Source organism: Ambystoma mexicanum, chromosome 12, assembly GCF_040938575.1.
Source record: "Ambystoma mexicanum isolate Mex_15411 chromosome 12, UKY_AmexF1_1, whole genome shotgun sequence".
NCBI lineage: Eukaryota > Metazoa > Chordata > Amphibia > Caudata > Ambystomatidae > Ambystoma > Ambystoma mexicanum.
This window is the reverse complement of record NC_090936.1, coordinates 1,152,802,385-1,152,830,031: the sequence shown is the minus strand read 5'-3', so window position 1 is coordinate 1,152,830,031 and position 27,647 is coordinate 1,152,802,385. Positions and strand designations below refer to the sequence as shown.

Genomic DNA, 27,647 nt, shown 5'->3' with positions numbered 1-27,647 from the left:
AGTTCTGTGACCAGTGAGTCAATTGACAATATCAGACATTGAGGATGCAACATTGCTCATGTCCTTAACAGAAGATTCAAGCATGAGTGGATTGACAGTACATCAAGAATTAGGCATTCATCAAAACAATTTGAAATTACCTGAACACAAACGCACTTCAAAATTTGTACCACCCTCACAAAATGAAAATGTAATTGACACATTTTATCAAGTAGTCATACAAGACTTACACCAGCACATGGATCGTTCGAAACACATAAATATTCAGATTGACAATATTTCCAATGCAGAAAAATGAGCACTCACCAATCTTATGCAGGACTCCAACATAGTGATTAAAGAAGCTGATAAAGGCGGGAATATAGTAATTTTTAACAGATCAGACTATATTAGCATGGCAAATGAACATGGCTACACCAAGTTGTTATAAATTGTTAAAAGGAAATCCCACATTACGAACAGTTTCTGATTTATCTACCCTTATTCAAAATTGGCACTCCCGTGGACTTCTAATTGATGAAGAGAAACATTTTTTATTGGTATCCTGTCCGGTCATACCGACCGTGTATTTCCTTCCCAAAATTCATAAAGAGTTTTCTCAATTACCACAAGTCAGACCTATAATGAGTGGCCTGGGATGGGCCACTGAAGTACTTTCACAATACCTAGACACTGCAATCAAAGACATGGTTCACATTCTCCCAGCTTATTTGCGAGACACAACACACACTCTACAAATACTTCAATCAATTCAATGGTCTGAACATTATCTGCTAGCCAGCTTTGATGTCAAATCTTTATATACTTCAATCGCGCACCGTTTGGCGCTTGATACTATAGATTTTAGATTCAGGAACCACTCTTCTTCGTACACAGAGCAGGTAACCATGATTAAAGATTTCCTGGCATTTACCCTGGATCACAGTCAGTTTTTGTTCAATGGTCAATATTACGCGCAAACCAAAGGTGTGGCCATGGGGGCTAAGTATGCTCCTTCGTTGGCCAATCTCTTCATGGGTTATTTTGAACATCATTCTCCAGCATGGGGTCTGGCATGGATTCACATGCTCATGAATATTCCCCGTCATCAGGCTGGGAATCCTCAGTAAAGAAAAAATCAGTATCAGTTTCGTTTCTGATCTGTCTTTCTTAGTAGCAACCAATCACTGGTCTCTGGGTCATACTGCCCCAGGCAATGACTGCCCTCTCCCTAAGCACTGCCCCTGGCAGCCATCCTCAGATTTTTACCGCACGTTCAAGTGTTGGGAGTCCTCGTGCTATAGCTCTCAAGCTTTTTATTGTTTTTTGTGCCATTTCAAAGAGATTTATCTCATTTTTTGGTTAAATCGAGCCTCGAGCTCCACAGTTTCTTCTTCCGATCAACGGGGACCCGTTTTGGAATTTTCTACGCTCCTCAAGGGTGAGGTTTTCATCGAGTTACGCTTCTTGGAGGATTCCAGAAGTTTCTGAGGCCTACCTCATGGACATGGCCCAGGAAAAGGGAAGCTCGACACCCAGATCCAAGCTGTTCAGGAACTGCCCTGGATGCAAGTTGCAGAATGTGTTCAAGGAGGATGAGCATTCGAGATGCCTCTACTGCCTCCACGAAGACAAAACGCACGTGGAGAAGGACTGTGCGTTTTGCATGAACATGTCGGACCGGACTATGAGGGATCGTCGGACCCGTCTCGCCAACTGGCTGGAAGGCAAGAGCCCGTCAGGTGAGAAGAAGTCTGAGCGGTCTTCTAAGTCCTGTGAGGGCACCCCAGCGACGGGGGCCCAACAGAAGGCAAAGCACTGCAAGTCCGCGGGCACCGGGAGCGCCGAACGGTCAGGCTCCTCGGCTGCCAGGCAGGGCGCATCCTCACCGGCGGCATCTACCATGAGCCAACACTCTGGCTCGGGGAAGAGGAAATCCGAGAACCCGGCTAAGCTTCTGGAGAGGCCCCGGTCGATCTCGAACGAACCAGCCGAGGGGGAGCGAGGCAGTGACCCTCCCCCCAAGGTGAAGGCCGCAGGCACGCACAAGGTGGTGAAGGCCTTGATTCACCCGGCTAAGGCCTCTATCGAGGAAGTCGCTACGGCCCTGGCACAGCCTGTGGAGGCTACCCCAGTGGAGGCGACCTCGGGGCCCAGAGTTTCCCTGCCACCACGAAGGGAATCCTCTTTTCAGCCCATCGAGAAGACCCCTATGAGGACCCCGATGGAAAAAGAGGGGGGGCAGTGGCCATTACGGACACAGCCACCGAGGAGGAGCTGGTTGAAGTCTTGGAGGGGCTCGACAAGAACGTTGAGGAGGCTCGGTCCCACGGGAAGGATCCCGACGAGGCGGACGACGAGAGCGAGGGTGGCGCCGACGCGGTTCCAGTGGAGGAACCATCGCGCCCGTCGCAGCATGAGCAGCAGGACAACTCGGCGGCCATTTTGATGTCAATCCAATTCTTATGCATGGAGATAAGGACGAGATTGCCTCTACCTCTGACCCAGAGCCGGGCCCATCGGGAAGCCCTCCAAACAAGAGGAAGAGGATTCATCCGACCCCGCCTTTTCGGCCCTCTCAGCCTTTGTCCCCGTCCCCTGTCCCTGGGGATGACACGGGAACAGATACGGCCACGACGGGGACGGATGATGACGGTGGTGACGACAGGACGGATCTCCCATCACCGATTCCTCGGGCCTCTCCGCCCCACAAAATTGGCTCCTTCCACGCCATGATTGCCAGGGCATCCAAGCTTTTCGAGCTCTGCCCCGAAGAGCAGAAGAAGGAAGGCTTCCCCTACCAACGGCGCGAGGCCAAGAGGAAGGCGGTGCTCGCGGTGTCGCTGCTAGATGACATCTGGGACGAGGAACTGGCGCTTCTGAAGAACCCGTCCACGACGCCTGCCTAGAGGGACCGGTACGAGAAGAAGTACCGGGTCCCCGATGCCACCCCCTTGTGCCTGAGGCCACAGCCGACCCTGGATTCGGTCGTCTCGGCAGCGGTCAGGAAGAAAGCGGGGGGGGGGGGGCATCGGCTTCATCTTCAACTTCCCCACCGGACGGCGAGGGAAAGAAACTGGACGCCATGGGATGGCGAGTCATCTCGGCGGCGACGACGAAGTTTAAGGCGGCCAATGCCCAAGCGATTGTGGCCCGCTACGACAGGGAATTGTGGTACAAGATCGCCCCCCTGTTGGACTTCCTACCGGACGACAAGAGGGCAGAGGCCCTGGCGATCCTACAGGAAGGTGAGATGGCATCGGACCACGCCATAACGGTAGCCACGGACATTGCCGACACCGGTTTCCACCAGTTGGGCAACAGCGTTTGCCTTAGACAGCGGTGGTGGCTCAAGGCGACGGATTTCCGCCAAGACGTGCAAGCCAAGGTTTTGGACATGCCCTTCAACGGAAACAATCTGTTTGGAAAGACAGTGGATGATTCACTGCAGGCCATCAAGACCGACACAGAGACGGCTCGGGCCTTGGGGGTACTGCAGCAACGGCGGCCGCCCTTTCGGAATTCCGGAGGCAAGCAAGGTGCCTCCAAAGGATTCGGGGGCGGCTCCTCGACATACTGTAAGGCGGCCCGCTCCTCATCTCAAGAAGCTTACAGGGGACGAGGAAAGTCAGGTGGATCTCGCCGTCGTGGCCAGGGAGGCCAAGGCGGCAAGGCTGCTTCCAACGGCCATTGCGTCGGGCCCCCACCAAAGCACCCCGGTGGGAGGCCGGCTGACAAAGTTCGTCAGCGTGTGAGAGTCCATCTCCACCGACCGTTGGGTGCTGGATGCCCTGGCCCACGGGCACACTCTGGAATTTCTAAAGAAGTGTCCCGAATTCCTCCCGTGGCCAGGAAGGAAAACCACATCCCTCAACTGCTGTTAGAGGTAAGGGCGATGCTCAAGAAAGGAGCCATCAAGCTCGTTCCAAAGAGGCTCCTGGGCTCCGGAGTATACTCAAGATACTTCCTCGTCAGAAAGAAGACAGGAGGATGGCGTCCCATCCTGGACCTGCGTTGACTAAACAGATACATCAAGGCACAGAAGTTCCGGATGGTCACCCTCCAGCACGTGCTGTGCCAGCTGGAGGAAGGCGACTTCCTATCGTCGTTGGATTTGGCGGATGCGTACTTTCACATCCCCATACTAAAAAGACACCGAAAGTTTCTCAGGTTTGTGGTCCAGGGACGGCACTACCAGTTCAAGGCCCTCCCATTCGGATTGAAGTTGGCACCCAGGATATTCACCAAGTGCCTAGCGCCAGTGGCGGCGCGGCTGCACCTGCAGGTGATCCACGTCTACCCCTACCTGCACGATTGGCTCATCCGAGCAAGAACAAGGAAATTCACTGTCGAACACACAGCGAAGACCGTCCGGCTGCTCACGGACCTGGGATTCTCCATCAACTTCCCCAAATCCCACCTGGTTCCGTCGCGGTTTGCACTGTTTCTGGGAGCCAGGCTCGATACAGTAGCACGATTGGCCTCGTCGTCGGAGGAAAGGACGAAGGCCATCCTGGGCAAGGTGGAGCGTCTGCTGGCCACGGACGTGGCCAGGGTGAGGTCCATCAAGTCCCTTCTCGGGATGATGTCCTCATGCATCTACCTGGTGCGCCTGTGCAGGCTTCGGATGCGCCCTCTACAGGAGTTCCTCGACGCCCGTTGGATGCAAGTGACGGGCAGCTCCGAGGACAAGATCTCGCACAATGAGGTATTCCGCCAAGCAATTCGGTGGTGGGGCTCTCGCGGCGGGCACGGACTTTCAGACCCCAGCACACCAGGTGACGGTGACGACGGATGCCTCCTTGGAGGGGTGGGCAGCGCACACCGGAGATCTTCATGCGAGAGGCCTCTGGCTCCCGGAGGAGAGGATTCTCCATATCAACATTCTGGAGCTCCGAGCAGTGTTCTGGGCCCTCAGGTCGTTTCTCCCGTCCCTCAAGGGCAAGGTGGTGAGGATCTTCACCGACAACACCACCACGATGTTCTACATCCGGAAGCCGGGAGGAACAAGATCCCCAGCCCTGTCCAAGGAAGCCCAGGATCTGTGGCACTGGGCCGTTGCCCAGGGGATGTTTCTGGTACCCCATCTGGCAGGGACAAACAACACAATCGCCGCTCGTGCCACGAGTGGGAACTGCGTCACAATCAAGTGGATCGACTCTTTCAACGATGGGCCAAACCCCAGATCAACCTGTTTGCAACGGCGACGAACTCCAAGTCCCAGAGGTTCGCCAGCAGCTTTCCCCAGCCGAGGTGCATGGGCGATGCTTTCTCGTTCCCCCGGGACGGCCTGTTCCTGTATGCGTTCCCTCCGTTGCCGTTGCTACTGCGACTCGTCAACAGCTCAAGAGGTCCCGGTGCAGGAGGATCCTTGTCGCACCGGCGTGGCCGAGGCAGATCTGGTTCCCGGACCTTCTCGACTTGTCAGCCTCCCCACCAGTCAAACTGTCGACGGACGCAGATCTTCTCTCCAGAGAAGGAGGCGCCATCCTTCCTCATGACCCGGAGTCGCTGAACTTGCAGTCCTGGCTCCTGCAGCACTAGAGTTTGGAGGGTACTATATCCCGGCGGACTGCAGAGAAGTTCTTGCAAAGGCCAGGGCGTCCTCAACTCTTAAGTGCTACGGACACAAGTGGAAGAGGTTCTCTGTCTGGTGCCGTGCACAGAAGATTAACCCTCTACGGATTACGGCCCCTCAAGTGCTACCGTACTTACTGTCGCTGGCCAAAGCTGGACTAGCTCATGCTTCCATCAAGATACATCTGGCAGCGATTTCCCGATACACCAGAACTGCAGGACGGTCTTCCCTCTTGTCTCATCGCCTGGTGAAGGAGTTTATGAAAGGACTGTTCCGATCGTTCCCGCCAGTGAAGGCTCCAGCCCCGGCGTGGGAACTCAACGTGGTGCTGACCAGGCTCATGGGCCCGCCATTCCAGCCTTTGCATTCGGCTCCGTTGAAGTTCCTGTCGTGGAAGACAGCGTTCCTTGTGGCCATCACATCCACACAACGCGTAGGAGAGATTCAGGCCCTATCTTGCAAACCTCCATACTTGACTTTTCACGAGACGAGGGTGGTGCTGAGGACGCATCCCTCCTTCATGCCCAAGGTGCTGTCGGACTTCCATCTCAACGAGCCCTTGGTGTTACCAGTTTTCTTCCCATCGCCATCGTCGCCGGCCGAGAGGACTTTGCACTCGCTGGATGTAGCTAGAGCGCTGAAGTTCTACGTGGACCGAACGAAGAGTTTTCTGAACACATCACAGCTGTTTGTGAACTTTGGACCTGTGAACCAAGGGAAGGCTCTCTCGAAGGCTTCCATTTCCAGATGGCTCTCCGGCTGCATCATGCACTGTCACCGGTTGGCAAACCGACCGTTGCCCGGCCGTCCGAGAGCCCATTCGACCAGAGCGATTGCTGCTATCACGGCGTTCTTGTTTGGTGTACCCCTGCTGGACATCTGCAGGGCTGCTAAGTGGAGGTCGACGCACCCCTTCACGAGATTCTACTGCGTCGACCGGGATTCCAGGGAGGAGTCCAGAGTCGGCCAGGCAGTGCTGCGCAACCTGTTCGCCTGAAGGTGGGCCTGATGAGGAGGTAAGGGTTGCTTAATGTTGAGTCTATGTAATGCTTAATGTTGAGCCTTTGCCACCTCCCGTGGCACTGCTGTGTGTACTGCTATGTATTCTTATATTCATGAGCATGTGAATACATGCCAGACCCCATGCTGGAGAAGGAACAAGTTACTTACCTGTAACTGTTGTTCTCCAGCATGGGTCTGGCATGGATTCACATGCAAACCCTCCCTCCTACCCCTCTGCGGCTCTTCACTTGGTCATACTGCCACTTTACGTGCTACCAAATCGGAGGACGGCTGCCATGGGCGGGACTTAGGGAGAGGGCAGTCATTGGCTGGGGGCAGTATGACCCAGAGACCAGTGATTGGTTGCTACTAAAAAAGACATATCAGAAATGAAACTGATACTGATTTTTTTCTTTACCGAGGATTCCCAGCCTGATGACAGGGAATATTCATGAGCATGTGAATCCATGCCAGACCCATACTGGAGAACAACAGTTACAGGTAAGTAACTTGTTCCTTACATCTTTATAACACACCAATTCAATGCTAATATTGTGGAATGGAAAAGATACATCGATGATGTTTTATTGGTTTGGAATGGCACTATGGAATCTTTTCAAGAATTTGCTGATTATTTAAATGTGAACACTTTTGGGGTATAATTTTCTGGACATTGCAGTCCTACACAAATTGAATTCCTAGATTTAACCATTAGTATTGTAAATCAGAGGATACACACAGAGACGTTTAGAAAACCCACTGCTGTTAATTCGATTTTGAATGCAACAAGTTGTCACAAACGTTCTGTTATCAATAACATTCCATTTGGGAAATTTTATCGAGCTCGTAGGAATTGCAGTACTCAAGTGGCCTATGAGAATGAATGGCCATTGGCAGTCTTTCAGTGTCTCGGTGTTGAGGGGCATGCACTAGCCGGCCCAAATTCTAGAATGTAATGAGTCCCTATCCTCAGCCTTGGATCACCTCTGAGATCCATAAACTATGCCAGTGCAAATCACATACCCCCACCCTCTTTTCTTAAAGAAATTCAGTTGCTGCCCTCACCTATGCACTGTACTGTGCTCTGAAGAATCCTCCTGCTTCACAAACCTATTCTCCTCCCTTTGAAATCACCACTGCAAGCACAACTCCCATCCAAGCTTTGCTCACATCTCTGTTGCCTTCTCTCTCTACTAATGACTTTGCTCAGTATGCCTTCAACATTGTGACATTCACACATTCCTCCTCTCGCATCCTCCTCCATCTGTCTACCACCTCTCCCATATCCCTGTTACTGAATTAGAAGCCATCCTTCAAAGCACCAACAGATCTTGTGCTCCAACTGACCCATTTGCTCCTCAAATGTTCAAAAATGTAAAATCACCAGCCCTTTTCCCTCTGACATCTTTAGCTTCTCCCTCTTCCCGCTGGACTGGACTATGCTGCAATCTGCCCTGCCTCAATCAAATCTGCAACTATCGTATCTCTTTTGAAGAAATACTTTGCTGACCATAGGTCCCTATGAACTATTGCCCAGTTTCTCTCATTCCACATTATTCAAGGGTCCTTGAACAGGTGGTCTTCAACTGGATAACCAACATTACAAAGGCAGTTGAAATTCACCTCTCTCACTTCTTTAGTAAACATTCCACCGAGACTGTACTCTTGCAGGTCTTCAACTTGCTTTCCTATGCTTACCACTCCAAACTCTTCTATAACCATCCTTTTCAAACTCTCCTAAACTTGTGACACTGAACTACTCCTCTCTTCTAAATCTCCATGACATTAGGTTTTGCAAATCTGCTTGATTGTGGCTTTCCTCCTAACTGGAAGGTCACTCATTTAAAATTGCCTGGAGTTAGCAAACCTTCAACCCCAACCCCTTCATTTTGGATGTCCCCCAATGATCAGTCCTGGGAGGGCTACTCTTCAGCCTCTATACCTCTGCCCTACGAAGACTTATGATGTCCTTTAGGTTTTATCATGACCCGTTTGCTGATGACACACATCTTAATAAATAATAATAATAATAATAATAATAATAATAATAATAATATATTATATAATAATCTTATTCTCCTTTCCCTCCTAAACCCCAACAAATCACCATTGGTCTCACTACAATTTGTCAATAGATGGCTCAAAGCTGGCTCATGCTGAATGCTTCAAAAGCAGAAACCACCTTTCTCTCCAGTTTCCAAATTCATCTCCACACTTCACTGCTTCCCACCTGATCATCTTGCTCCATCGACCAAGGCTCACCACTTTGGGGTCCTCTTTGAATGCAATCTCCAAATGCAACAATTCATCACTACCACAGCCTCTGCTGCTCGTATTAACCTCAACATTTGGAAAATGTGTCTATTTCTTACCACTCTATGATAACTAACCTCTTGGCATAACTCAATCATCATACTGATATTCAAAAAAGGTAACAGACTAGATCCTCAAAATTACAGACTGATAGCCATGTTGGACGCGCCGGGCAAGTTGTTTGCAAGCCTAATTATGAGAGAGTTTCATCAATGGTTGAGGGAAAGAAATCTACAAGACACATACCAAAAAGGCTTCAGAAAAGGTCTGGGTTCCTCAATCAACCTCATGACCATAACAGCAATAAGATCACACATGCTCCCCACCAGACAGTCCATATATATTGCATACATGGACTTTAGAGCAGAGTTCGACTCCGTCTTGTGTAACCAATTGATGAACAAATTAAAGAAAGCTGGCTGCCCCGAACATCTACCATATTTCATTCACCAGCTACATGACGACACATATATACAAATAAGACTGTCACAAGAAGGATTGCTGTCAGAGCCCATTAGCACAAATCGTGGATTGAAGCAAGGCTGTTTTATGGCAGCCACTCTCTTCAATTATTATATCTCAGACATGACACAAGACCTACAAAATGTAATATCTGATGCACTGCACCTCGGATCAACAAAGATAATGTCATTATTCTATGCAGACGACCTGGTCTTGATGTCTAAAATCCCCACAGGCTTGCAAAACCTTCTTGCATCACTGGGACAATATGCGGAAAGAAATAATCTAGAAATAAATACACAAAAAACAAAAATACTAAGCATACATCCAGTTACCATCAAGAAGAGGGAAAACATGATCTGGCAGCCGGGTGGCAGAATTTTGGAAATAGTGGATGTATATAAGTATTTGGGAGCTGACATCAGCAACTGTAACAACGACAAACCGTACCACAAAGACATTAGAATCAAATTAAATACAGTAATTTCACAAACTAAAATCATTTTGAGTAAATACGGGAAATTCTCAATCAAACCAGTTCTTACCTTCTACTTGCAAAAAATGGTTCCAATTGTTTTACATGGCTCTGATACGAAACCTATTGGCAAGAAAGATTATTGGAACAAAATTGAAGGCCACTTCTGGAAATCAGTTTTAAAACTGCCAAATTCAAAGGGATTGTGTCCTCCGACGTATTCCTTATCTTAGATATCTCTTTCCAGCTTTGCTGGCCTCGGAAATTTTTTCTCGAGGGCGCTGCGTGTCGACGTCCGCTGAGTCGATGTCCCTCGACAGCCGCCGTATCGACGTCGACATCATCCTGCCTATAAAGGCCGCGCGCAGCGTCCGTTGCTCAGTTCCGTTTTTCCGTGCTTACTCAGTGCCTCGGAATATCATTGCTCAGTTTCGTAGAGAATTAATCCAATTTCCTCGAGATATTCGATCCATACTCTATGGTTTCCTCGTTGGAACCGACGACCCCTCGGTCCGGCTTTAAAAAATGCCGAGACTGTGGAAAAAAGATGTCGCTCTCTTACCCTCACAGAGTTTGTCTGTGGTGTTTGGGAGCTTAACACCATTGTTCGGAGTGCGAGGACTGTATGTCCATGACAGCTAAGGCCCTGAAGGAGCGTAGGGGGAAGCTGGAAAAAGGTAAGACTTCTAAAGCTTCTTCTTCCTCGACGAAGTCGAGACATTCGTCTCCTCGTCACCATTCCCGCTCCAGGTCTCGAAGCGGGTCCCATCACTCCTTGAGATCGAAGCACTCGAAGAGGAGACGTTGAAGATCCCCTTCTTCTTCCTCCTCTTCCTCTGTTTCACCTAAGAGAATCCCTTGCCCCACGAAACATAGTTCCCGGGCTGAATGGGAGGAATTCCGAAAAAATATGATGAGCGTCTTCGAGAAAGCGGCCTCGACCCCCTCGAAGACTGCCGAGAGCGATGCTCTGGTCTAAAGACCCGAAGGTCCAAAACGCCGCGAGTCGCAGTACCCGGTGAAGGAAGCTTCTCGAGCACGTCACGAACCCTCGAGTAAAGCTAAGACCTCGAATCCTTCTTCGAAGGTTCCGTCGACGCCGTCGACGAAGGTTCCGTCAATGCCGAGGTAGGTGTCTTCGACGCTGCTGTCGAAGGGACCTTCGACACACGGGTCTGTCGACTCGAAGCCATCCTCAACACCGGCGTCGACGCCAAGGAAAGTCACGGTTGCGGCGCACCCAGTGGCTATTCCCAGGTCTTCGATGACGATGTCGTTGAGATTGTCGACATCCTCAAGCAGAATTCCAATTCTATCGAGGACCTCGAGGCCTCCGCCTTTGTTTTCGACGCCACGTTCGAAGCCTTCGACGTTTTCGAGGCCAATTACAACAAGTTTGGCACCCTCTGCCTTGGAGATGGGTTTCACACCCTTTGTGAGTTCAGACCAATTGAGAACAATGTCCCCAATTATGGAAGAGGGAGAACTATCTGACCAAGAAGAGACATTTGAGTTGCAGGGACCTGCAACCCCAGTTCAAGAGGAGTTATCCTCAGAGGAACGCAGATTAAAGGAACTCCATGATTCCTTACATGAGGCAAGTGGTTTAGACACTTCCCCTGAGGTGGGGTTCGCTAGGCCAGGCCCGGGGGAGCATGCTGAAACCCCTTATAGAGCCTTAATGGCCAGGATCACAGAATTTATGGGGTGGTCAACACCGTCGCAGGCTTTCCAACAGGATGACCTCACAGATATTCTTGATAAAGGTCCACAGGAGGATCCTTTAGTACCTTTTCATAAAGCTCTTCAAAGGAAAATCATGACGAACTGGGAAACCCCAGATGTCGTCCCGGCAGTAAATAAAAAACTGTCTACTAAATACAGGGTATCTTCTGCAGACCCGGAGTTTTTGTCCAAACACCCATCCCCAGAAAGTCTGGTGGTACAGGCAGCATCTTCTACTGACATCAAGACTGCTTACCCTACCGTCCCACAGGACAGGGACGATAAAAAATATGATGCTATGGCTAAGAAAGTCTTTTCGGCATGTAGCATGGCGTTAAAATCTATTAATGCTACTTGCACCCTTGCTAGATTTAGCCATACACTTTGTGTCATGATCTCTGCTTCCAAAAGGTCAGGGTTTTCCCAACTCCCTTGGAAGCAGATCCATAACCCAGGTTCCGAGTGCCAACCAGTCCCAATTGGGACCTTTTGGACCCAGTCCTGGCGCCAGTGGCACCAGGCTCATAAATATGCCCAGTCCCAGCGCTGGAAGCGCCGGGCTCATAATGCTTGGGTGGACTTACCTGCAGCAGACCATGCTGCTTACTTGCCTGCCAGTTGAGCCTCTGATCCTCTTCTGTTTGGAACTACTTTTCCTGTTGGGTGGGGCAGGAGCCACTCCCTAGGTTCAGAACACTGGAACTCTTCTGGAAAGCAGGAACTCTTTTCTTACCTAGGCGTGGCTGTGGAAGGAGACACCTAAGCACTACAGGAGGCTATTTAAACCACACCCGATGGATGAATCTTGCTTTGCGTTATTCTGCATCCTCTGCAGCAGAACGCTCATCGTGTCTTCTGCATCTGATCCTGGGCCTAAGGAAAAAGGCTTACCATCCTGAATCCAGTCTTCAGCAACACCTATAAAGACAAGAAAGAACAGGTTAGCATTACGGTCTTCAGTGACAGCGCTTCACTTACCTGGTCCATCGGCTGTCACCAACGCCTCGCGCTGCATTCCGGCATCTGAAAGACAAAGGCTTACCTACTCTTCGTGCGCTCCGGAGGTCTTCGCACTGCATTCCGGCATCTGAAAGACAAAGGCTTACCTACTCTTCGCACGCTCCGGAGGCCTTCGGCGCTGCATCCCGCATCTGAAAGACAAAACAAGGTGCGTTTAAAGACATTGGGGAACTTTAATACTCACGTGCCATTACTCCTTTCCACATCTAACCCAGTGGGTATTCCGGCACCCTGCAGCCGCTCCGAACTTGTACCTGCAAAATAAAAAGACAGTTAGAGCGCATCGTGAAGCAGGCAACAAGCGCTTACTTACGTGCTTCCAGGCGCTTCTATTCATCACACGGGCTCCATCTTCAACTCACTTCAGCCCGTCATCCGCCATCGCCGGAACCCTGCAAAACAAGAGACATCATTACTAAAGACTTTTAAAGACATTAGAATTACTCGAAACTTACCGTTCGTGCAGTAAACGACGGACAGCAGTCCTCTGAAGTCAAGAGGCCTGCTCCCCTTATCCAGTGAAGAAACTGGTTACAGCACCCTGCCCCGAGGCAGATGGAGAGCACGGCGTTCACTTACCTAAGGTGAGAGCGTTAACCTTTGGGGTTCTACAGGAGAAGAGAAAGGGAAGAAGAGAGAGACATTCAATAACCCAGTTCATTAATCCCATATTTTCTATCTGCAGACATCTTACCCTTCGAGTCAGACATACAGTGCACAGAGGTCCAGCCCAAAGAGCCAGCCGTGTGTTACACATCACCTTTGAAGATACGGTATACGCCCAGTCAAGACCGGCGCCTCTACGGGAATCAGGTGAGCGTTACACTTTGGGAGTGTGCTTCTACAGCGGCTGTCTGCATCCCGGAGGGAGAAGAAAGGGAGGCGTTCCTAAATATCATACAGGACGGTAAAGACGCTATGTGCGAATCCCTCCAGACGGGCATTGATTCGGCTGACAGTATCAGCAGAGCAATGGCGGCAAGTACAACAACCAGGAGATTTGCTTGGTTGAGAAAGTCTGGTTTTGCCCCAGATGTGCAAGCCAGGCTCTTGAACATGCCATTTGATGGCTCTTCTTTGTTTGGGAAAAAGGCGGATGACAGTTTAGAAAAACTGCAAACATCAAAGGCAGCAGCAAAATCCCTAGGCGCTGCAATCCGTCGGACACCTTTTCGTCCCACAGGAACCTCTGCGAGAGGCAAGTCCTTTCGCTTCTACTCCGCATTCGGAAGAGGTAGAGGACGACCGGCTCAAAGGGGACAAAGAAGAACTACCCGAGGTGGACGGGGTAGATATTCAAAAGCCGCAGCAACAGCAGGTGCCTCTTTACCATCGGCATTTGCATCAGCCGCCCCAAAACCACTCTGAGGACTTCCCTCACAAGACACCTGTAGGAGGCAGGTTAACTCAACATCTGGCGGAATGGCAGGCTATCACGTCAGATGCTTGGGCATTGGAGACAGTTGCACAAGGTTACTGCCTGCCTCTCCTACGCATACCTCAGTCATCCACCGGGGATCAGCTCTCAAAAAGCTCCAGATCCGCTCCTCTTGCAGGAAATTTTAGACCTGCTAGAGAAAGGTGCCATAGAACCGGTACATGTAGCGGAGAGGAACAGGGGCTGGTACTCCCCTTACTTTCTCATTCCAAAGAAAGACGGAGGACTGAGACCCATCTTGGATTTGCGAGAATTGAACAAATTCCTCAGAAAAGACAAATTCAAGATGGTAACTCTTTCTCAGATCCTTCAGGCCCTTCAGTTCCAGGACTGGTTGGTATCTCTGGACCTTCAGGACACTTATTTCCATGTGCCAATCCATCTCAAACACAGGAAATACCCTTCTGTGAGAGCAGATTCTCTCCGAGTGGAAGTCGAATTGGAGGGCAGATGGACAAGTCTAGAAGGTCCGGGTACCACGTTCTCCTGGCCCAATCCGGGGCAATTAGGATCATGGTTTTCCAGAATCTTCTCAACTTCCTGATCATTTGAGGAATGACAGGGACCGGTGGAAACGCGTACAGAAGCGGAAACTCCCAGGCCACTATGAACGCGTCTCCCAGAGCTCCTCTCGGGGGAAATTTCCTTGAACATAACAGATCACACTTCCTGTTGACACTTGTGGCGAACAGATCCACCTGAGGGGTTCCCCAAAGGGCGAAGATCTCTTGAAGGACTTCCTGAGCTAGGTCCCACTCTTGGGAGGCTGTTCTGCCTGCTCAGAGCGTCCGCTGTCAAGTTCTTCTCTCCGGCTAGGTGAACTGCCAATAGAGAGATTCCTTCTTGGATTGCCCAAAACCAGAGGTGCATCGTCTCTCTGCACAGAGGTAGTGATCCTACGCCTCCTCTTTTGTTGAGGTAATGCATGGCCACTGTGTTGTCCGTCATTATCAGGACATTCTTTCCTTGTACAGATGGCAGAAAAGCCTTCAGCGCAAGTCTGATGGCCCTCAGCTCTAACAGGTTGATATGTAGTCTGGACTCCGATGGAGACCAACGACCGCTGACGGTCAAGTCGTTGGCGTGGGCTCCCCACCCCGTGAGTGAGGCATCCGTGACTACTATTATCTCCGGAGGGAACAAAGGAACACAAGCTCAATTACCCCTCTTTTTGTCCGCCTCGCAGCAGGGCAGGGACAGAGGGATTTTTGGATAGATATATTTCTTGTCTATCTGAGAGTCGCATAAAAATATTTCATTATTCAGAGGGTAGTCACAGTAAAAAACATATTTTAATAGTATAATTTATACACTTTTGTAAGTGGTTGGTGCTTTCCACCAGGCACCTCCAGACTTAGAAAACAATACATACAACTAAAAAGTCCAAACTAACACATACATATTCTGCTTGTGGTGTCTTAGGTTAGTAGAGTGACAATTCTAATGATGCACTTTGTCAATTTTAATTTGTTGACTTTCGAAAAATGGGGAAACTAAGACATTCAATGTACAGCATGCAATTTTAAACGCTGCAAGAAAACACAGTTGTTTCAGTGTTAGGATGTCTACATATGTTTCGGCACATAATATGCATCAACACCATCCCTGGTGTTCTGCTATTTTAGTTGTGGCCCTCTTCAGGACAGAATGTTGTTTTTCGGAATGACAAAAAGTTCAGAAAAAACCCAAGGTGTTCACGTTGTTTTTCAGTGCTGTAAAGGGTGGAAATATGGAATTTGTGTTAGTGGTGTATCTAGGACTCAACTTGCATTAAAAACTCTTCTGATAGAAATGTATGCGACATGGATTCAATCTTCTCCACATTCCCACTTCTCACTGACCTTTATATGCTTTTGTGGTCGGACTTAAGATTATTATTTTTGTTCTAGGCAAGCGTCGAAATCGCTGTCATGCCCTGGATGTCATCATACAGTTTTTTTTTTTTTTTTTTGAACGGGTTTTTCGAAAGACGTACTTGGCAGTCACATGATATGCAACTACGGAAGCAATACGGAAGTAATATATTTCATCTCTTGAAACACCAAACTCAAACAAGTTGGTACCTCTATGTCGAAACTGAGAGGAGCTGCACTACGATACGTAAAGATCGTTTCATCGAATCAAATAGAAGGTAAACAAAACCTAAACGCTAATGTTTCATAAAACAACCACGAAACCACGTTAGCGATAGGAAAAAAAGCATATTACGGCTCATGTGGAGATTTGGCCTCCTAAACGCAGGTTTTATTCCATCTGCCCCCACAGGTTCTGTCAAACTGGAAAAGAAGGTACCCCTGGGAACCCACATGTAGGGGACATGCATCTCTGCAAAAACAACTAGCGCCAAATTAAATTATATCCTCTGACGATACTCTCAGGTCAGTAAACAATGAAGACAACTTCTATGTTTGAAATACCAACACGCATAAACGCAACAAACGGTTTGTTTTAAATTTTCAATTGTGTCCGTAGGCTCGAAAGTCTGAATTACTTCGACGTAAGGACCAACCATTAAGCCCAAATAAGATATAGGCAACCAACTGTATGATGACATCCAGGGCATGACAGCGATTTCGACGCTTGCCTAGAACAAAAATAATAATCTTAAGTCCGACCACAAAAGCATATAAAGGTCAGTGAGAAGTGGGAATGTGGAGAAGATTGTATCCATGTCGCATAAATTTCTATCATAAGAGTTTTTAATGCAAGTTGAGTCCTAGATACACCACTAACACAAATTCCATATTTCCACCCTTTACAGCACTGAAAAACAACGTGAACACCTTGGGTTTTTTCTGAACTTTTTGTCATTCCGAAAAACAACATTCTGTCCTGAAGAGGGCCACAACTAAAATAGCAGAACACCAGGGATGGTGTTGATGCATATTATGTGCCGAAACATATGTAGACATCCTAACACTGAAACAACTGTGTTTTCTTGCAGCGTTTAAAATTGCATGCTGTACATTGAATGTCTTAGTTTCCCCATTTTTCGAAAGTCAACAAATTAAAATTGACAAAGTGCATCATTAGAATTGTCACTCTACTAACCTAAGACACCACAAGCAGAATATGTATGTGTTAGTTTGGACTTTTTAGTTGTATGTATTGTTTTCTAAGTCTGGAGGTGCCTGGTGGAAAGCACCAACCACTTACAAAAGTGTATAAATTATACTATTAAAATATGTTTTTTACTGTGACTACCCTCTGAATAATGAAATATTTTTATGCGACTCTCAGATAGACAAGAAATATATCTATCCAAAAATCCCTCTGTCCCTGCCCTGCTGCGAGGCGGACAAAAAGAGGGGTAATTGAGCTTGTGTTCCTTTGTTCCCTCCGGAGATAATAGTAGTCACGGATGCCTCACTCACGGGGTGGGGAGCCCACGCCAACGACTTGACCGTCAGCGGTCGTTGGTCTCCATCGGAGTCCAGACTACATATCAACCTGTTAGAGCTGAGGGCCATCAGACTTGCGCTGAAGGCTTTTCTGCCATCTGTACAAGGAAAGAATGTCCTGATAATGACGGACAACACAGTGGCCATGCATTACCTCAACAAAAGAGGAGGCGTAGGATCACTACCTCTGTGCAGAGAGACGATGCAGCTCTGGTTTTGGGCAATCCAAGAAGGAATCTCTCTATTGGCAGTTCACCTAGCCGGAGAGAAGAACTTGACAGCGGACGCTCTGAGCAGGCAGAACAGCCTCCCACGAGTGGGACCTAGCTCAGGAAGTCCTTCAAGAGATCTTCGCCCTTTGGGGAACCCCTCAGGTGGATCTGTTCGCCACAAGTGTCAACAGGAAGTGTGATCTGTTATGTTCAAGGAAATTTCCCCCGAGAGGAGCTCTGGGAGACGCGTTCATAGTGGCCTGGGAGTTTCCGCTTCTGTACGCGTTTCCACCGGTCCCTGTCATTCCTCAAATGATCAGGAAGTTGAGAAGATTCTGGAAAACCATGATCCTAATTGCCCCGGATTGGGCCAGGAGAACGTGGTACCCGGACCTTCTAGACTTGTCCATCTGCCCTCCAATTCGACTTCCACTCGGAGAGAATCTGCTCTCACAGAAGGGAGGTCAGGTTCTCCATCCAGACATCAAAACCCTCAACCTTCACGCTTGGCTTCTGAAAGGCTGAGGTACAAGGATTGGGACCTCCCTGATGATGATATGGAGGTGTTGCTTTCGGCAAGAAGGCCAGCAACAAAATCTTTATACCGCTGCCGTTGGAACAGATTTTGCAGCTGGTGTAGAGAAAAGAATATCGATCCCTTTTCATGTGGTACACCAATGGTTTTGTCCTTCCTACTTTATTTAGCGAATTCAGGCCTTCAAGTTGGCACCATCAAGGGCTATCTCGCAGCGCTATCCATCTTTAAGCGCACTGCGGAAGAACCATCCTATTTCAAGTTACCCTTGGTAATACAGTTTCTAAAGGGGTTAACTAATGTTTATCCCCCAAGACCATTCAAGGTTCCCCTATGGGATTTAAACTTAGTCCTAACTTTCCTGATGGGCACACCTTTCGAACCACTCCACTCTTGTTCGTTAAGATTTCTTACCCTTAAGACTGTTTTATTAATAGCACTTACATCTGCTAGAAGGGTGAGCGAGTTACAAGCTCTTTCTTGTAAACCCCCCCTCATACAATCTTTCACAAAGACAAAGTTGTTCTGCAAGTGAAGCCTAATTTCCTCCCAAAGGTGGTTTCTGAATTTCATATCACTCAGAAGATTACCCTTTCATCTTTCTATCCTCCTCCTCATCCAGGGAAAGAGGAAGAGAGGTTACACAGGCTGGACCCAAGAAGGGCTTTAAGTTTTTACATTAGTAGACTGGCCAGGATAAGACAAGCAGACCAGCTGTTTGTAGGCTACGCAGGTCACAAGCTGGGGTTACCGATAACTAAGCAGACCATTTCCAGATGGATAATTGTAGCCATTTTGGAATGTTATAAACTGGCAGGAAAAGAGCCCCCTCAAAATCTTAGGGCTCATTCGACCAGAGGTATTGCAGCTTCATCGGCCCTCAAAAGAGGAGTGCCGGTTAGAGACCTATGTGCGGCTGCCACATGGTCGTCCGTCCATACGTTTACACGGTTTTACAACTTGGATTCCTCCTCCAGTCAAGAGACTAGGTTTGGAAGGGCAGTATTGCACTCTATTCATCAATAAGAGGAAGCATGAAGTCGGTACTCCCACCTCCAATAACAGAATACTGCTATGGGAGCCTATCTAAGATAAGGAATACGTCGGAGGACACAATCCCTTCGAAGAACAAGTTACTTCTTACCTTGTAACTTGTTCATCTATGCCTATGGCAAAAAGCCGTTACGAACTGGGCATTCCTTCATAATACGGTATGTATAAATGGAAACTTTGTAATCTACATAGGTCATTTCTTGAGGAAGAGCCAGAGGAAACTGTAATGACTATATTGGCCACATATATGAAGAAAACAAGCCATCCGTTTTAGCATGCATGGAAAAATGTATAAATGAAACTCTGTATGAAGCAGACAGAACGGATGAGCTATTGCTGCAGATCCCTTCACATGCCCTAAAGAAAATGTATCTGCACGATTGGATAACAACAATGGAAAGTGCGAAAGCCTATAAACCAAGCCAAGTTGGCATATTGATGGGGAAAAAAGATCAGAACGGAGAGATATTTTTAGAAAATCCTGTGCTCCCAACTGAGACAAATTATTTTGCGTCTGCGGTTAAATCTACACTATACAACAGAAATACAACTTCGAAGGAACCAGATAAAAAAAGAAGAAAGTATGTGCATGTTCGAGTGTGGGTCTACCGAAACAGAAACACTACAACATCTGATTTCTGAATGTCAAAAACTCAATAATAGACGCAACTATTACTTTAGACACTTATTTGAGAACTGTACTATCCTAAAAGCAGAGGCGTTATGGACGCGGATTCCGTCGACCAGCTCTGAGAGAATACAGATAGCAACTGCAAAATTTGTGTAATCACTGAATTTGGAAAAAGAATGAATTCTATTTTTTTTGTATTTTTTCATGTTTTTCTTCTTAAGAATTATATGTTATGTTCATTTGTGTAAATGTTTTGTAAAGTTTTTTTTATAAACCGTAAACAAATAAAATAAAAACTAATCTCCACCCTCGTGCCCAGTAAACTGTACTACTGCACAAGCCTAATCCTTAACCTTCCTCTCTACTGATTCCTCTAGGCAAAGTTTCCAACGTCGCTATCCGCACTCTTTACAACCTTATCCAGACCCTCCCACACTTCTAACTACCAACACCATGATGGTTGGCTCTCCATGTACAACCGTTCCCTTTTCAAGTTCCCTCTCCTAGTCTACAAAGCTATCAATGGCCATGCTCCTCAGTACCTCTGTCTGACTGTATCTCTGTCTATTCCTCATCTCGTTTGCCTCTGCTTAACCTCTGCAATCAACCTCACTGTAACCATGCTCCCGTGCCTCTTCTAGCTTCCGCTCTTTCGCTCTACTCTGCTGCATTGGAACCCACTCCCTATCACAATGAAAGGCAGATTGAGTGTGAAAATCTCCAAAATCCCAAACATGGAGCTCCTCTTGACCACTTCCCATCCTCCCTACCTAACCCCATCACCCCTTCTAGTGCATTGTAATATATCTGTACAGTACTCCTTTTTAGTTTCCTTGTGCTTTTGTTTTTGGTTGTTTCCCTGATTTATGGCCAAGTATGGTCACACACTCAAACCAGCTCACCAGTTGTCATATTTGTGCTATTGCACAGACACCCTTCTGAGAAATGCCTATCTGTAAAGGAGTCCTTTGCAATCAAAATTGACATCCCATTCTTCAAATAAATACAAATACTCATACCTCCTCACTGTCAATCTCTCTCTAAATATCCTTACCCTCGCTCTGTCACTGTCCCCTTTTGTATGCTGGCTTAATAGGGAACTGGGGCCAAATGAGTCTTACTGGGGACACATGGGCCCGTTTGGCTGATGACCAGCAAGCACTCCTCCTGCCCAGGTGTACCCAACAGTGTTTGCTGATCCATTGTCGCTTTGCAGGCTGAAACTTTACCTGCCGGCCCCACAATCCTATAATCAAGTGACCCTTTCATGACAGCTGCCTAATCTCTCTATGGAGTACCTGGGTCGATCTGTGTGCTGCTCATTCTCCCTGCCATGCTGTCTGCCAATATCATGTATAGCTGCATATACCACAGTCTCACCCATAAACCTTTAAGAGGTTCATACCAACTGACTCATGGACCTCGCTTGCTCGAAACTTCTCTCTCCATCATTCTGTTATACTCTTGCAGGCTGCGATCACGATTGTGGTCTGCGGGTCTCAATACCAAAGTCCTCCATTCTCACAGTATCTGTCATGTGGGTGAAGCAAGTTGGAGTCCCTGACTCATTGAACCCAACATTATTGGGAGAAATCTGAGTGGGCCAAGACACAAGGCTGAGAATTATCTGTATAGCAGCTCAGGGGTCAGCATTGCTGAGCAGGAGATTTACCCATGTCCCAGGGTATTGGCCAGCTCATAGCATGCTTTAATGCAGGATGTTTCATCTGGAAATAGTTTGTTTGCAAATGGCCTTTCCGTTTTGTGGTCCTGTGCATCCGATCAACACAGCGCTCCTTAGTTCTGGCAATATAGACAGTGTGTGCCTATTAGGGATTTAGATAGAACATCTCTTGAGGCCTTGGAAGGGTGAGGAGAATGAATGAACACTGGGAAATACTCACTGCTTCAAAATGTGAGAAATCGGAAGGTGTGTCACCGACTAGTCCCCGAGGATCTGTCATCAAGGTGGCCAGGGCATGGCCATCGCTTTTGGATCCACTTCCTGGGGGTGGACCAGTGTGGGGGGGGGGGATCACCTGGGTGAGGGGTCTTGTGGGAGTGGGACAACTGATGGCAAGACGCGGTATTCCCCCCCACCCCCTGCAACACCTTCACCCCATCCTACCAGGTAGGATACCTGGGAACTTTACCTCACCCTCACCCCTTCCCTACATGAACGCTTTCACACAGACAGCCCGCTCTGGAAGAAAACAGACTCGTACCCGAGCAATGCACCCGGCATTTTCCACTGCTATGCTCAGGCAAAGTCAGACGATTACTTTTAACAACTCACACCTGACTTCCATTAAGCTTCCCCACACAGATAAATGGCAGAACACGAGAGCACACAAAGGAGCAGCGTTTTCCAGGCAGCAGCGGAACGAGGGGAGAAATGTGGCAAACCGAGAAGGAAAATCTAGGAGGGAGATACCCTTGACCTTGTTGGCGAGAAACCGTTACTTTCCAGAAACCTTCAGATTAAAAAGTGTAAGACCAGGAAACCAGACTGAAGAATCCTGCATTGTATGTCAGAAATACCCGGGAACCTCCTGCATGACTGGCTGAGTCGGGGAGGAGCAGCAGCCACTGTGGTACTGTCCTTGGCTCCAAGATCAAAGCAGCGCCAGAGAAATCCACACAGCCGGTGAGTCGGGGAGACTGATACAAGACCGGTCTGTGTTGAAGTCAAGGTTGCAAGCAGCAACATTGTATTGAGAGCAAAGAATATTAACGGGTGTGATGAAAGACGCGAGTAAATGTAAAGCTCACCTGATTCCCGCAGAGGCGCCGGTCTTGACTGGGTGAATGCCGTATCTTCAAAGGTGATGTGTAACACACGGTTGGCTCTTTGGGCTGGAGCTCTGTGCACTGTATGTCTGACTCGAAGAGTAAGATGTCTGCAGATAGAAAATATGGGATTAATGAACTGGGGTTATTGGGTGCCTCTCTCCTCTTCCCTTTCTCTTCTCCTGTAGAACCCCAAAGGTTAACGCCCTCACCTTAGGTAAGTGAACGCCGAGCTCTCCATCTGCCTCGGGGCAGGGTGCCGTAACCAGTTTCTTCACTGGATAAGGGTGCAGGCCTCTTGACCTCAGAGGACTGCTGTCCGTCGTTAACTGCACGAACGGTAAGTTCTGGGCACTTCAAATGTCTTAAAAGTCTTTTGTAATGATATCTCTTGTTTTGCAGGGTTCCGGCGATGGCGGATGGCGGGCTGATGAGAGTTGAGGATCGAACCCGCGTGAGGAATAGAAGCGCCTGGAAGCACGTAAGTAAGCGCTTGTAGCCTGCTTCACGATGCGCACTAACTGTCCCTTTTATCTTGCAGGTACAAGTTTGGAGCTTTAGAGAAGCTGAAGGGTGCTGGAATACCCACTGGATTCGACGTGGGAAGAAGTAATGGCACGTGAGTAATAAAGTTGCCCAATGTCTTTAAACGCACCTTCTTTTGTCTTTCAGATGCGGGATGCAGCGCCGAAGGCCTCCAGAGCATGCGAAGAGCTGGTAAGCTTTTGTCTTTCAGATGCCGGAATGCAGTGCGAAGACCTCCGGAGCATGCGAAGAGTAGGTAAGCCTTTGTCTTCAGATGCCGGAATGCAGCGCGAGGCGTTGGTGACAGCCGATGGACCAGGTAAGAGATGCGCTGCCACTGAAGACCGTAGTGCTAACCTGTTCTTTCTTTGTCTTTACAGGTGCTGCTGAAGACTGGATTCCAGGATGGTAAGCCTTTGTTCCCTTAAGCCCAGGATCAGAAGCAGAAGACACGATGAGCGTTCTGCTGCAGAGAATGCAGAATAACACAAAGCAAGATTCATCCATCGGGTGTGGTTTAAATAGCCTCCTGTAGTGCTTAGGTGTCTCCTTCCACAGCCACGCCTAGGTAAGAAAAGAGTTCCTGCTTTCCAGAAGAGTTCCAGTGTTCTGAACCTAGGGAGTGGCTCCTGCCCCACCCAACAGGAAAAGTAGTCCCAAACAGAAGAGGATCAGGGGTTCAACTGGCAGGTAAGTAAGCAGCATGGTCTGCTGCAGGTAAGTCCACCCAAGCATTATGAGCCCGGCGCTTCCAGCGCTGGGACTGGGCATCTTTATGAGCCTGGTGCCACTGGCGCCAGGACAGGGTCCAAAAGGTCCCAATTGGGACTGGCTGGCACTCGGAACCGGGGTTATGGGTCTGCTTCCAAGGGAGTCAGGCAAGTCCTGATCTTTTGGAAGCAGAGATCATGACAGTACCCCCCCTCAAGGCCCCTCCCAAACCGGGCTTCTCCAGGGGTTTGGGCTTTTTAGGAAATGTTCGATGAAATCTTTTGATTAGACGAGGCGCGTGGACAATTCTGCAGGTTCCCAGGATCTTTCTTGGGGACCGTAGCCTTTCCAGTCAATCAGGTAAAATAGTTTAGATTTGGAGATCTTGGAATCCAGGATGCTTTTGACTTCAAACTCGAGTTCTCCATCAACTAGAATAGGTTTTGGAGATGTAGTTAGTCGGGTTTGAGGTTGCACGGGTTTTAATAGAGAGACGTGGAAGACCGGATGTATCTTCATGTGAGGGGGCAAGTCCAACTTGACCGCTACTGGATTTACTATGGTAGTGATGGAATAGGGACCAAGGTATCTTGGGTTGAATGTGCGTGGTCCTTTTAGAGGTAGATATTTGGTGGATAACCAGACTTGATCTCCTACTTGATATTGGGGGGCTTCCTTCCGATGTTGGTCTGCTCCTTTCTTGTATTGTTCTTTAGCCCTTTGAAGGTGAGAAACAGCTTCCTTAAAGGCTTGGGTGATTGTCGAATGCAGGTGGTCTACTGCTGGTGTTCCAAGATCTTGGAGTGGATCCAACTCCGAGGTTCAAGGGTGACTACCGTATAAAAGAAAAAACGGGGTCTTCCCAGTTCCCGAGTGGACAGAGTTATTGTAGGCATATTCGGCTATCCAAAGGATATCTTTCCAAGTTTTTTCAGTTTGTGGTAGCATGCAGCGCAAATACTGTTCCAGAGTTTGATTGGTCCTCTCGGTTTGTCCGTCGGTTTGAGGGTGGTGGCTGGTCGAAAGTCTCACATCAATTTGAGCCGACCGACAGCAACTTCGCCAAAAATGAGAAATAAATTGACTACCTCGATCCGAAATTAGAACTGAAGGAAAACCGTGCAGTCGGACGATGTTTTCGAGAAATTCTCGGGCCAGAGTTGCTGCTGTTGGTAAGCCTTTGAGTGGAATGAAATGCGCCATCTTGGAGAATAGGTCCACGATTACTAGGATCGTATTGTATCCGGAGCATGGAGGTAGATCGGTGATGAAGTCCATAGAAAGCGTATGCCAAGGGCGAGGCGGGATGTCAATAGGGCGTAAGAGGCCGGCTGGTTTTTCCTTTTGACTCTTGTTTTGGGCGCATACTCCACAGGACATTATAAAGTCTCTGATATCTTTTTTCCAAGACGGCCACCAGAAGTAGCGCTTGATCTTTTCCGAGGTCTTGGTCATACCGGGATGTCCTTCCATTAAAGAATCGTGATAACAAGAGATTACCTTTTTCTGTAAATCTGTGCTGGGCAGGTATAACCGTTCTTGTAAATATAATAGGTTGTCCTTCACCGTAAAGTCCTTTCCCTGCAGATGCCAATTCTGTATGTCTGCTGGAGTTACCAGTAGCCTGGCTTTATCCTTAACTTCCTCTATGGATTGTGTGGCGATTACACCTAGAATTCTTTGTTCGGGAATGATAGGTACAGGTTTAGGATTGATCAAATGTTCTTCCACTCCCATCCGAGAAAGGGCATCAGCTTTACCGTTTTTTGTACCAGGTCGATAGGTAATTATGAAGTCAAACTCGGCAAAGAATAGTGCCCAACGGAGTTGCCTAGAGGATTGAGCTTTTGCGGTTTTCAAATATTGCAGGTTTCGGTGATCTGTAATCACAGTAACGGTGTGTCGGGCCCCCAGAAGATAATGCCGCAAAGCCTTAAAGGCGGACTTGATAGCTAGAAGTTCCTTATCAGGAATAGTGTAATTGATTTCAGGAGGCGAGAATTTGCGGGACCAAAATGCCACGGGATGCAACTGATTGGTTACTGGGTCCTTTTGTGATAGAACTGCCCCCATGGCAAGGCTCGAAGCATCAGTTTCAACGATGTAGGGGAGTTCTGGGCGAGGATGTTTTAAGATCGGTGCAGAGATAAATCTAGTCTTCAAATTCTGGAAAGCTTGTTCCGCCTCGGTAGACCATTCAAAACATTTGTTTTTCTTTAACAAGGCGGTGATGGGCTGGACTATTCGAGAGAATTCGGGGATAAACCTGCGGTAAAAGTTAGCGAAGCCTAACATGCTTTGAACACCTTTTACGGAGGATGGCGATGGCCATTTGAGAATTGCATCGACCTTCTTTGAATCCATACGCACTCCGCTAGGTGATAATATGAATCCCAAGAATTCAACTTCAGTCACGTTGAAAACACATTTTTCCAACTTAGCGAAAAGTTTGTGTTGACGCAATCTCTCGAGGACCATTTTCACGTGTTTCCGATGTTCAGTTTCCGATGAAGAATAAACGAGGATGTCGTCAATGTAAACAACAACACACACATCTATGAGCTCTCTGAGGACATCGTTCATAAAATATTGAAAGGCGGCCGGGGCATTGTAAAGTCCGAAGGGCATGACCTGATATTCAAATAGCCCATACTTGGTGCGGAAGGCCGTCTTCCATTCATCGCCCTCTTTTACTCGTACCAAGTGGTAGGCTCCTCTAAGATCCAGCTTTGTATATATGCATGCTTTTCTGACTTGGTCCAGGAGTTCAGGGATCAAAGGTAACGGATATCTATTCTTAACGGTGATCTGGTTCAGGGCGCGATAATCTATACAAGTTCTAAGGTCCCCTCCTTTTTTTGGAACGAAGAACAAAGCTGAGGAAGCAGGGGACTTGGAAGGACGAATAAACCCATTCGCTAGGTATTGATCCAGGTATTGTCGGAGGTGAAGATTCTCAGGCTCGGTGAGGGCATAAATTCTACTACAAGGAGGAGTAGATCCAGGTATCAGGTCTATCTGGCAGTCATAAGACCTATGAGGAGGTAGAGAGTTAGCCTGATCCTTCCGGAAAACATCTTGGAATTCTAGGTATTCAGGAGGTAACTGGGGAGCCTCCGAGGAAATTGCTGCCAGTGCAACACCAGGTCGAGGGTGACAAGTAGAGACACATTCTGGAAACTGAACCGTTCTTGCTTGCCAATCGATCTGAGGATTGTGCTTCTCTAACCAAGGAATTCCTAGAATAATCCGGAACTGAGGGGCCTTGATCACATCGAACACGATCTTCTCATGGTGTCCATCTTGACTTACTAGCGTCACTTCTTGGGTGGTATGCGTTACTGGTCCGGAGGCTATCTCCGTACCATCCACCGTAGTAATGACGTCCTTTACAGCCTTTGGACAAAGAGTCAGATTCATCCTCAAAACCATTTCATGATCCACATAATTGCCGATGGCACCGCTGTCGACGTAAGCTTCAATCGCATGTAATCGATCCGGATGTTCAGGGCTAATGAGGACCATAGGTATCACGAAATGCGAGGTCACTGAACTGGTTTTAACGCTCGGCAAGAGGACCTCTATTCTTGTCGGGCGAGGTCGTTTCCCTGCTCAGAGTTTGTGACCCTGGTAACTGCAGCTCCTACTGCCTTCTTGGCTGGTTTCACCGGACAGTCTCGAAGAAAGTGCCCCGAGTTTCCGCAATAGAGGCATAATTGCAGCTGTTTTCTCCTTTCCCGCTCCTTTTGTGTTAGTGGTCCTTTCAGGCCCCCTATTTGCATGGGTTCCCCGGAGTC

General features: G+C 48.2%; 1 protein-coding gene across 1 annotated transcript in view; it reads left to right on the top strand.

Moving 5' to 3' along the window:
* Positions 1 to 27,647, top strand: part of HELB (DNA helicase B) — a 785,178-nt gene that overhangs the window by 661,404 nt on the left and 96,127 nt on the right. The window lies entirely within an intron of this gene.